At 44.7% G+C, this 11,840-nt stretch overlaps 1 long non-coding RNA gene across 2 annotated transcripts; it reads right to left on the bottom strand.

Annotated features, from left to right (window-relative positions):
* Window positions 1-747: 747 nt before the first annotated feature.
* On the bottom strand, window positions 748-4,591 carry LOC123071280 (uncharacterized). 2 transcript variants are annotated; one of them, XR_006434224.1, is made up of 5 exons: window positions 2,947-4,591; window positions 2,734-2,853; window positions 2,406-2,566; window positions 1,213-1,323; window positions 822-1,078 (listed from the first exon to the last, which is right to left on the bottom strand). It is a non-coding gene; the product is annotated as an uncharacterized lncRNA (long non-coding RNA). The 2 variants fall into 2 exon arrangements; XR_006434223.1 differs by having other exon boundaries at window positions 748-1,078; window positions 1,213-2,566.
* Between the last annotated feature and the right edge of the window lie 7,249 nt (window positions 4,592-11,840).

Below are 11,840 nucleotides of genomic sequence, written 5' to 3'. Positions count from 1 at the left end.
GAGGCTGACAGCTGGGTCCACGGCCGCAGCAAGGAAGTTCCTCCTTATTACGCGCAAAATAATGATTCCTCCACCTAACAACAGGGACCCACCGGACGGGCCACCGTATTTTGCGAAAAAACCGTTTGCCCCCTGACTGCTGGCACTACAAGGATTATGTCAACTTGTGGCCACCACTATTGGTCACTGAATGGTCATAGTTTTCCATTTGTGACCTTTTTGTGACCAAAACCACAAGGTCAAAAGATGACTGTCGTAAACTGACATTTTTTACCTTTCTTCTGGAATGGTCGTAGACGTTTATGACCAAAATATGCCTACTGTATTGTTTTGGTCACTAGCAGCCTCCCCAGGCCACGTAGGCATCCGACGTGGCAATCTGATGTGGCACAAGAATCAGCCCGGTCCAATTCGATTTTCTACATGGGCCTAGCCTAACAATTCGGCCTTTTTAATGTATTTTTTTCCTGTGCTTTTATTAGCTACATGGGTCTGACCCCACAATTCAGCCTTATTGATTTCTTTGCATGGCCCTTTTAACAGCAGATTTTCTTTTTGATCATGTTTTTGGGCCTTTTCTATAATGGGCCTTTACCTTTCCACATAGTTTGTTTCCTTTTTGTTTCTATTTTCTATTTGAGTTGAGGCTTGCTTATAATAATTCTGAATAGCTTTTTAGCCCAGGTTATTTTGGGCCATGGCATCTTAATAGTGCAAGTATATTTGGGCCGTGGCCACTATCAGGTCTAGTAAGAACATTTTTTCTGGAGAATTTAATGTTCAAGTAAAATGTACACCATACATCACAGGGAAATAGCACATACAACAGCAGATACATTTTCATTTCACTCCTACTACAGCTCACTACAACATAGACAGTACATTACACTTCATCCTTCATTTTTTTGTCAGGCACTAGACGAGTACATCTCACTTCAAATAAATAGTACTGTTCTCGGAAGCAAAATATGCCACCACACGCCATGGTGCGCCATCTTACTCGATCTGGCCTCAAGGAACTAGTAGCGCTGCTTGCTCCTGGCTGTAGAGGATGGCTGAAACTCGGATGTGGAGCTCCCTGCACTCAAATAAGTGGTTGTACTCAAATAAGTGGTTGTACTCAAATAAACAGTACTTTGGCAATGCTTGCAGCAACAGAAAGAACTCACACAGTATGAAGCAAAAACAAACAAGACGGTGAGGAGTTTATACAAGGTAGTAGTGAAGCTATGCGGGGATCTTTGTGAAGCAGTTTATCGCTTCCTGGAGACACCAACAGTCTTTCCTCTCCTGCCCCAGTAGTGACGCAGACCACGATGGTTCCTGGGAAAGAGAGCAAGGTTTGAAGCATAAGTGATCGCTCATACATCTATGCACTAAGGAAAAATGCTACTGCAACAGTGAAGTTTTAAGGAATCAGCCATCAGGCATCAACATACATCTATTAGAAACAGAGCATTGATATACATATCAGTTGGGTCACATACAAGGTACACTAGAAAGGTATAAATGAATACATTGACAATCATCAATACCAGATTGCAAGACATAACAATTATGTACCTAAGCAAGTCGACAATGGCAGGGCAGGATATAAAATCTGGGTACAAGTAATAGACAAACTAGTTCGAACAGATTGATTGAATTGAACTGTTATATAATCAAGTTAGAGCTGGCAGAAGTTGCAGGTAAATAAACATGCATAGAGCTAGCAGTAGCAAAAGATGACTTCGGTCTATGCTTGACTAATGAATCAGTACATCGTCAAGCGAAAAATCATGAAGATCACACTACAATGTCCCTAACAATATTAGAAGCTGAGAGGTGTGACAATATTTCGTAATATATAAGCCCTGGCTAAAACTTTCCGCTTAACATGCAAATAAAAATCAGCCACTTATTGCTTATTTCATGCTTCAATTTTTATTTTCAGTTTTGTTAGGATAATCTGTATGCATAGGTATAGTCCTATACTTGTTTGGGAAGTCAAGATATTCATGTCAACAATTATATAGAGCCAAACAATCATTTAAGCATAGAAAACACATCATTTCTATATATAACTAAAGCATATTCAGCAAGCTACCGAAGCCAACAACCATGATTACTTCAGAAGGAAAATAGTCATCATAAGCCTATATTTCTTCAGGTTGGGCAGAACATGAATAGAACAACATCTAATTGACTTGATTGCCTTGGAGATGACACACAAGATGAAGAGCACTTGGACAGAAGCTACTATACTTTTGGATGTAATTAACCTAATCTAATGTGATGGGAACAACATCACAATTCACAAGCAAGCACCCATACTCTCAAATTTAGTATACAGTTGCTAACTGAAATAAGTTCAGTTCAAAGCAGAGTAGAGAACAAGAAACAGAGCTGCTTCATGGCACTGCTACCGTTTTGCCGCAGGTGAGTTAGGCTTCCAAACGACACCGGTATAGCAAATATAGAAATCATCTAGGGACTAAATCATGAATCATCTCTACATGTAACATGGTCGAGGTTGATGCGCTCCAGCAAGGTAAGCATCATGGCATCATCGGGTCTGCGAAAAAAACTGACCAAGGTGTGGGTCAGCAAGCATGAATGGAGTGTTATCATTTATCAATGCTGGAGTATTAAACTAGCAAATGAATCATTCTACTTTTATATAGAACCAAGGATCATGTTCAACCAGCAGCAAATGTTCAACCAGCAAGGCAAGGGATGCAAAGCCTGACAAACCTGTTTGGAACAAGGATTGTGCTGGCCAGCTTGCAGCAGGCAATGATTTAAAGCACAGAGGTAGGCGTTGATGACCTCGGCGAGATTGACACCGTGCAGCAGCTTCAGGTCCCTCCTCACCTGCATAGTCAAGCACATACACTTGTTAGTGTAGATCCACTTGCCGGAACACGGTGGGGGACTGGGGCAAACAGCTCGTGGTAGTACACCTACCTTGAGGGGCACTGGTAGTAGGCAGCAAAGCGGTGCTGGTTCCGGTTCTTGCAACGAGACGCTAGAGCACTCCAGCATCCGCCTGCAGCCGCTCATATCCTATCAGCATAAACATTTCACAAATCAAGATCCATGCTCATATCCTATCCAACCAGCACAAACAGTTCACAAATCAACATCCATGCTCATATCCTATCAGCATAACATTTCACAAATCAACATTCATGTTCATATCCTATCAGCATAAACATTTCAGAGATCATATCCTATATATCCGCATAAACATTTCAGAAATCATATCCTATCTATCAGCATAAAAAGGCACTCTTAAAGCTTAAGTTTCCTATAACTTGCAGCACCCTATCAGAACTTAAAGCTTAGGAAGGTAGGTAGTATGTTATATGACACCTTGAAGAGTAGGACATAAGGATGTGCTGCCGTTATACATGATGCAATTCAGCATTTTGCCAGCAAGAGAAATGCTTAATCAGGATTCAGTGGTTGTCCATCTAAGCGATATCATCCCTTCTCTGGGATTTTCATTCTCCCCACCTGAAAACCATAGTGTGTCCCTAGATCATGCCAACCCCTGTTTTCTACTCTAGGTAGCGATGACCGAGCAGCAGAGCTACACAAAGAGTAGTAAGAGACCGCTGCTTAACAAATACACGAGTAGCAGCACGGTGACCAATCGCTAACGGCTGCCGATTAACAGAAAACTAGTGCGACGCGGGTATGGAAACTAATGTTCCCCTTTTTGGATTAGAGGAAACTAGCATGGGTGGTTCCACTTATTCCCTGCATGTTCACAGATTGTAGGGAGGGTGCTTCTGCATTTGGACCACGAGCCACGGAAGCTAATGACCACTGCACAGGTTAAGGATTTATCATTGTCTACACACTAGAACTACACAGCTAACAAAAACAGAGAGATGTAAAGAACAAGCAGTAAACGCAGGCAGGCAGGCAGATAGAGCAGTCCGACAGTTAAACTAGGCGAGCAGAAGGAGAACGAAAGGTACCGAGCGAGATTGACCTCGCACGATGGGGACCGCGGCCGTGGGCGGGAGGCGGGGCTGGCGGTGGTGGCCGGCGGAGCGATCCAGTGGGGTGGGGTGCTGCCGGCGTCGGCGCGGGGAACACCGACGGCGGTACGCACCGGGCGGCACCGGGTGCTATGCGGGGTGAGACGGATGGATACAGATCGGGGCCTCCGCCGGGTGCCGCGCCCGGGGAAGAAACGGTGTGAACTGGACCCGCGAGGGAGGGAGAGGATGGCCTCGATTTCGGCCACCCAAACCGCGGCACGCCGGCGGGGTCGGTCGGTGGGACGGTGGATCTCTCCAGGCCGCGGCGGGATTGGGCGGGCGAGCGGCGAACGGCGAGCCGCCCCCCTCATCCTCTCCTCTGTACCGGCATCGGAGAACACCGGAATCGGCCGGCATCTATGGCGGCAGAGATGTGTCCCGGGAGAGAGAGAAAAGTTGCGGGAGAGAGAGATGGATGGGTGGGGGTCCGCCTGAGGTGTGTGGGAAGCGGATGGGAGGGGAGAGGCTGCCGGCGGATGTGGGAGAGACGGGGCGGTGAGTGGGTGGCGGCGGCAATGCGAGAGACGAGGGGAGGGGATGGATCAGGGTGGGTGGGACAAGGAGTGGATTAGGGTTTAGGGCGGTGGGTCTGGTCTGGGTTAGGTGGGACATGGGTAGGTGGGACATGGGCTGTCGTCGGATCCGGTATAATCAACCTTTTAAACCAATCAGAATGCAGTACCCCTTTGATGACGTTATGACCATTCAAATTTGGCGTAATCAATTAAAAACAAAATGCTAAACTATGCCAACTATTTTACGGTCTAGAAAGTTTAGAAAACTAAATTGAAAAAGAATAACCTTCGCATTGGGTCACCAAGTGTGACCTGCTTTTCAGTAAAAATAACAAACTTTGAATAAAACAAATAGCTTCAAAATGTGTTCTTAGAAATGAGTTTTTTTTACAAAAGAACCATTTTTTGAGTGCCCAAAATGAGTTTTTTCGTGAAGGACCTACCATATATTTGTTGCAAAATTGGACCAAATAAATTTTCTAAAATATTAAGCCATGTTTAATACACAATTGACAAAATGGTTGGTTGTCAAATGTTTCGATCCACCTCTGGTGAAAAAGACAAATTTTCGCCGATCCAGCTGGAAGCGGGTCAAGTTTGAAGTGCAGCTGGCTTATAATTTGCTCTTTATTTTTTCCAAAAATTGTTTCTAGGTACATAATTATCTATTTAATCAGAGAAACACCAAAAAAATTCAAGGATTCAACAACTAGCTAGGAATGGTTATTCCCGTCATTTTGACCACATTTTGAAACGGGCATAAAAGTATCAAAAATATCAAAAAATTGGAAAACCTTCGCATTGTTTCATTATATGTGGCCAAGTTACCAGGAAAAATAATAAACTTGTAATATGACAATTATTTTAAAAAAGTGTTCTCAGAAAAGAGCTATCAAGTGTGAAGATTCATGGCTTTCAAGCCAAATGATCAATCTTATGGCCACATTCATGACATAGTTTGTTTAAATGATCTCATGTTGTGCACAAGGGAGCACCTTGGAATGGCAGACAATGTTACCTAAGGAAGTTTTCATTTTCTTTGGACGAAAAATTCATTTTCCATTTTTCGATTGCCCAAAATGAGTTTTTTTGTGAAGGACCCATAATATATTTGTTGCAAAATTGTACCAAATCAATTTTCTAAAATACTAGGACATATTTAGTGCACAATTGACCAAATGGTTGGGTGTAAAAAGTTTTGATCCCCCTCTCGTGATAAAGACAAATTTTCGCCGATTCAGTTGGAAGCGGGTCAAATTTGAACTGTAGCTACCTCGTAGTTTGCTATTTATTTTTTCCAAAAATGATTTCTAGGTACATAAGTATCTATTTAATCATAGAAACACCAAAAAGAAATTCAAGATTCAACCAGTAGTTAGGAACGGTCATTCCCGCCGTTTTTACCGCATTTTGAAACTGGCATAAAAAATTCAAATAAAATCAAAAAAATTGGAAAACCTTCGCATTGTGTCATTTTATGTGGCCAAGTTTCTAGGAAAAATAATAAACTTGTAATACAAAAATTATTTTAAAAAAGTGTTCTCAGAAACAAGTTATCATGCGTAAAGATTCATGGCTTTCAAGCCAAAAGATCAATCTTATGGCCACATCTCATGGCATAGTTTGTTCAAATGATCTCATATTGTGCACAAGGGTGCATCTTGGAATTCCAAACAATGTTGCCTAAGGGAGTTTTCATTTTCTTTTCGCAGAAAATACATTTTCCATTTTCCGAGTGCCCGAAATGAGTTTTTTTTGTGAAGGACATACCATATATTTGTTACAAAATTGGATCAAATCAATTTTCTAAAATACTAGGACATATTTAATGCACAATTGACCAAATGGTTGGGTGTAAAAAGTTTTGATCCACCTCTCGTGAAGAAGACAAATTCCCGCTAATTCAGTTGGAAGCGGGTCAAATTTGAACTGCAGCTGCCTCATAGTTTGCTCTTTATTTTTACCAAAATTAATTTCTAGGTACATAAGTATCTATTTATTCAGAGAAACACCAAAAAAATTCGAAGATTCAACCACTAGCTAGGAACGGTCATTCCCGCCGTTTTGACCGCATTTTGAAATGGGCATAAAAAATTCAAAAAAAATCAAAAAATTGGAAATCCTTCGCATTGTGTCATTATATGTGGCCAAGTTTCCAGGAAAAATAATAAACTTGTAATACGAAAATTATTTTCAAAAAGTGTTCTCAGAAATGAGCTATCATGCGTGAAGATTCATGGCTTTCAAGCCAAATGATCAATCTTATGGCCACATTCATGGCATAGTTTGTTCAAATGATCTCATATTGTGCACAAGGGTGCATCTTGGAATTCCAAACAATGTTGCCTAAGGGAGTTTTCATTTTCTTTTCACGGAAAATACATTTTCCATTTTCCGAGTGCCTGAAATGAGTTTTTTTTTGTGAAAGACCTACCATATATTTGTGGCAAAATTGGACCTAATCAATTTTATAAAATACTAGGAAATATTTAATGCACAATTGACAAAATGGTTGGGTGTCAAAAGTTTTGATCCACCTCTGGTGAAAAAGACGAATTCCCGTCGATTCAGCTGGAAGCGGGTCAAATTTGAACTACAGGTGCCTCATAGTTTGCTCTTTATTTTTTTTTTCCAAAAATCATATCTAGGTAAGTAAGTATCTATTTAATCAGAAATACATGGTTTGATGGCGAGAAATCGAGGTTTGGACGGTGGCCGAGGTCCCCAACTCTAGAGCGCATAAGCTCGCATGCCCGCCGCGTGGTCACCGCGTGACCGTGGCGTTGCCATGCATTCTGGGCGGCCTAGGCATGTCTAGTGGGTTGGTCACTCCCCAGGTAGGTGCTAGGAAGAAAATTATAACATAAGATTCTCATGAGGAGAGTGAACTATGCTCAAGCATGAATTAGCAGCCAAGTGTTTGATTAGCGGTACGGGAAATGCACATGGCCAATGGGCGTGAGTTTTGGCTGAGGATGATCATATACTAAGAAGAATGTCTTCTCAAATTTTTAGGGAAATCAAGAATATATAAATAACACTTCCTTCACAAAGTGCTGCTCTGAACAGAATAGGAAAATGAACATTGTTGAGTTATTTTTGAACTAGGAAAGGAAGGTTTTTGACATATTTGATGAAGATATGATCCAAACAATTTATGAGAATTTTTTGGGAATTTTTGGAATAGAAGAAATATAGGTTGCTTCACAACCTTGGGCAAAAATTGACACATGGACATGACACATAGGCAGAACTGATGAGATGGCGCCTAGTCATCACAACCCACCCCAATCTACAAGGCTATGACCATCTATATTGGTCGTTAACAACTAGAAATAAGGCAGCGGACCAGCATTGTTTGCTTTATGACCATTTCGTGTAAGGAAATTACGACCTTTGTGACCAAAATGGTTGCAATGGTTTAGGGTTTGGAGCCCCTCGAACAGCTTTTGACCAATTGGTCTCAAATGGTCATAGATCTATGACCAATTCTTCTAGGGTCACTGGCAGAAGGTCCCTAGTTGACATATTTCTTGTAGTGTGGGACCCACCGGACGGGTCACCATATTTCGCGAAAAAAACGTTCCCCCCACTGTCAGCTCGGACCCATCGGAAGTGCCTCCTTATTATGCAGAAAAAAAATGAATACTCCCCCATCTAGCTGGGACCCACCATGGTGGGAGGCTGACTTGTGGGCCTACTAAGTTGACGGGGACGAAGGGCTTTGTCAACTTAGTCAATATGAACGATTCTAGCTCTAGTGACCGTATGATGTCCATCCAACGATTCTAGCTCTAGTGACCATATGATGTCCATCCAACGGTCGTAGTGCTTCTTCAATGTCTGGTCTTCTTGCTCCAGCCGCCCAAACCAGCGTCGGTCGTGCCACGTGCTCCTGCCTCCCGTGGCTGGCTGTGATGTCGCGGAGGCCTCACCGCCCCCTACTACTCCCACCGCTGGCCAGGCCATCCCTCTACTCACCACACCCCCTATTATTCTACGGCGACGGCAACCTCACACCGCAGCTGAACCAGTGAACCCTCGTACTCCTCTCCGCTCGGGCTTCCACTGCCGCATCTTCCCCAACTCCGTGTCATCCCCTTCCTAGGCCTCGCCGTCGTCCACAGCCTTGGTGCTCTCGGCGCGGCGTGGTCAACGTGGTCAACAAACGACTTCCATCGGAAGAGTACTGTACATGGAGAGGCTGGCAGCTGGGTCCATGGAGGCCGCAAGAGAGTGCCTCCTTATTATGCGCAAAATAATTATTGCTCCATCTGACAGCGGGGACCCACCGCACGAGCCACCATATTTCACGAAAAAGAAACGTTTTCCCCTGACTGCTAGGACCCATCAGCTACATCTTCGCATGCAAGGAAGTGCGTTCGGGCAAAAAACGATTCGCCCCCTGACTGCTGGGACCCACTAGCTACATCTTCACACGGAAGGAAGTACCTGATAGTCTGGACCCACCTGGTCAAAGCATACGTAGCGTTGTCATTCTGGTCGCGAATGTGTAAGTACATACTGGTCGATGTAGAGGCGTGCACGTAACATGTACATGTAATACAGCGGCCAGGGTGCAAGAACGTAAATACAGCCACGTACGTACATACGGGCGGGGTCTCGAACGCCTACACGCGCGTACGTATGGCTAGGGCTCATGTACATGGCTGGGTCTGAATGGAGAAATTGCGTCGTCGTCGTGTTCATGGGGAGGCAACAAAATGCGTCGTGTTCATGGGGAGGCAACGGAACAGCCGATGGAAACGAGGCCTGGCGTACCGCAGAACGAAGGAAACAACCTTGTGTTCGACCGACCACGTTCGAAACGGGATCCTGTTCATCGGGAGGGGTCTGGCGTACCGCAAAACGGAGGAAACAGACCTCCTATGGTCGAAACGGGGGTCCTGTTGATCGGGAGGGGTGTGGCGTACCACAAGACGGAGGAAACGGACTTGTGTTGGAGCGCTACAGTCGAAACCGAGGTCCTGTTCATCGAGAGGGGTGTGGCGTACTGCAAAGCGGGACTCCAATGGATACTGTTCATCTCCATCGTCAACCCCCTCCAGCCTCTATAGGCTACTGTTCATCCACCGTCAACCTCCTCCAGCCTCCACCTACGACTGTTCATCCACGGGCTCCTGTTCATCCAGCCTCCACCACACGCTACTCCACTGGCTACTGTTCAACGAGCCCTCTCCATGGGCTCCTGTTCAACCACCCCTCCACGGGCTATTGTTTATCCAACCCTCCACCGTCTACTGTTCATCCATCCCTCCACGGGGTGGTCCTGTTCATCCAGCCCTGCATGGGATGGTCCTGTTCATCCAGCCCTCCACGGGGTCCTGTTCATCCAGCCCCAACCGGCTCGATCGATCGTGGTCCTGTTCATCAAGAGGCAACACCACAGGGTCCTGTTCATCCACCCCACCGGGAACTGTTCATCCAAACTGCCTACCAACGCTCACTGTTCATCCAGAGGCAGCATCGATCGGCTTCAGTTAGCAGCAGTAGTGCAGGAATCACTCGATCCGGTTCAGTTAACAGCCGTCGATCGATCCCTCGGGTTCAGTAACGCGTAGCCAGCAGTGCAATCGCTCGGGTTCAGTTAGAGCCCAACGCCTCGCACCCATGCGTGTGCGTGTAAGAGAGAAATGCGCATCGCTTGGCCCCGACCACCCACCGTAACCGGGAACACCCCGATATTTCCTCGCCCTCGCTTCTACCACGGTTTTTTCGTCATGGACAGCCCAAAGAATGTCATGCAGCTGTGTCTCCGGCCCGACTAGGACGAAAAGCTCATTTTCTGTGATGATTTTTTGTCATAGAAGTAGGAGCCCACCACATCTATGGTGATACCGGGTTTTGTCACAATTATCGTCATAGAAGTGTCAAAAGTACGATAGGAAGAAAATTTGTTTGGCCCAAAATGTCACGGATGTGTCCTTTTTTTGTAGTGGAGATCGAGGGACGAGGTGTGTGCGTGATAGAAAGATGCACCGGGACAAATCGAGATAGACCATGCACATGTTTGTGATGGAGTCTAAGAATTAGCTAGTCATATACATATATGGGGGATTGTGTGTGCCTACAATTGAGTGAGAGACCATCATACTTGGCTAGGCATGAGAAAGTGTGTGTGTGAGAGATGGAGAGAGAACGAGGGAGAGAGATAGAGTTTTAGATGGGTCTATCGAGTGCTAGTAAAATATGCATGTGTATGTGTGACCCAGGGAGATGGAGAGTTTGAGAGAGAGGGGGGAGACCTCTGAGACGACAGAGTGGTGCGTGAGAGACTTGCGGGCAACGGGCCAAGGAATTTGTGTGCGTACGATGAGTGCACCCAAGATATTTAGCTTGGACTAGAGAATCATACATAGTGTGCAAGGGAGACCTATAGATGGAGTATATATGCATGCGGATTAGAAAGACCCCCCCCCACACACAAAGATAGAGAGAGACAGATGGAGAGAGAGAGGGAGAGGGACCAACAAGGTTTGTGTGTTGGATGCGTTTGACAAAATTGAAGATTGTCAGCGAGAGAGAGCAGGAGTCCAGGAGAGGGGAGGTCGCGTTTTATGCATCAAAGACTGATATAAACCATGCTTCGATATAAACTTCCATTCAAATATTTAAATTGGGGAACATGTTATCCGCAATCCACACATGAACGGAGATATGCGTATATCAAACAAGTTCATTAATTTGACTTTCAATATGCTCATGGAGTATTATAATATTGTACAACATGCTACCCAATTGAGGTGTTCAATTTTGGATTTAGTTCACTATTTTGACCGGGTGAACGAGATATTTCATTGAATTGAGATATTTCATTTTGGGTTTGATTCCCGTTTTGAGTGGGTCAACTATTTGTCATATAGTAAATCGTTAGCAACAAGCATGTAAAAACACATTACTCCCGAGCATCATCTCTCCATCTAAAAAAGAAGTGGCAAGCTAATATTTCAAAATTTCATTCGAATCGACTTGGTAAGGTAGACATGGATGCTCGTTCTCCCAAAATTTGAATGAACCGTTAAACACCCTCTTCTCGGTGGAATTCGCCCGAGCAAATAATTGGGAGACGCGAAATTACCGGCCTATGTGGGACACACATCAATTGGCCCGTTGTACATCGAGGGTAGGTTCATAACTTCATCCAAGCACGCCTTCTCCTCGGCTGAAATGGCATGTGCCAAATAATTCATAAACCCTGGTCCGCAAAACACCCTCTCCTCGCCCGAAATCACTCACGCCGACAATTTAAAAACATGCCCTCCTCGCCCGA

The sequence above is a fragment of the Triticum aestivum genome, chromosome 3B, assembly GCF_018294505.1.
Source record: "Triticum aestivum cultivar Chinese Spring chromosome 3B, IWGSC CS RefSeq v2.1, whole genome shotgun sequence".
In the NCBI taxonomy this organism is placed as follows: domain Eukaryota; kingdom Viridiplantae; phylum Streptophyta; class Magnoliopsida; order Poales; family Poaceae; genus Triticum; species Triticum aestivum.
Note: the sequence above shows the minus strand (reverse complement) of the source record. Positions and strands in the feature narration are given on the sequence as shown.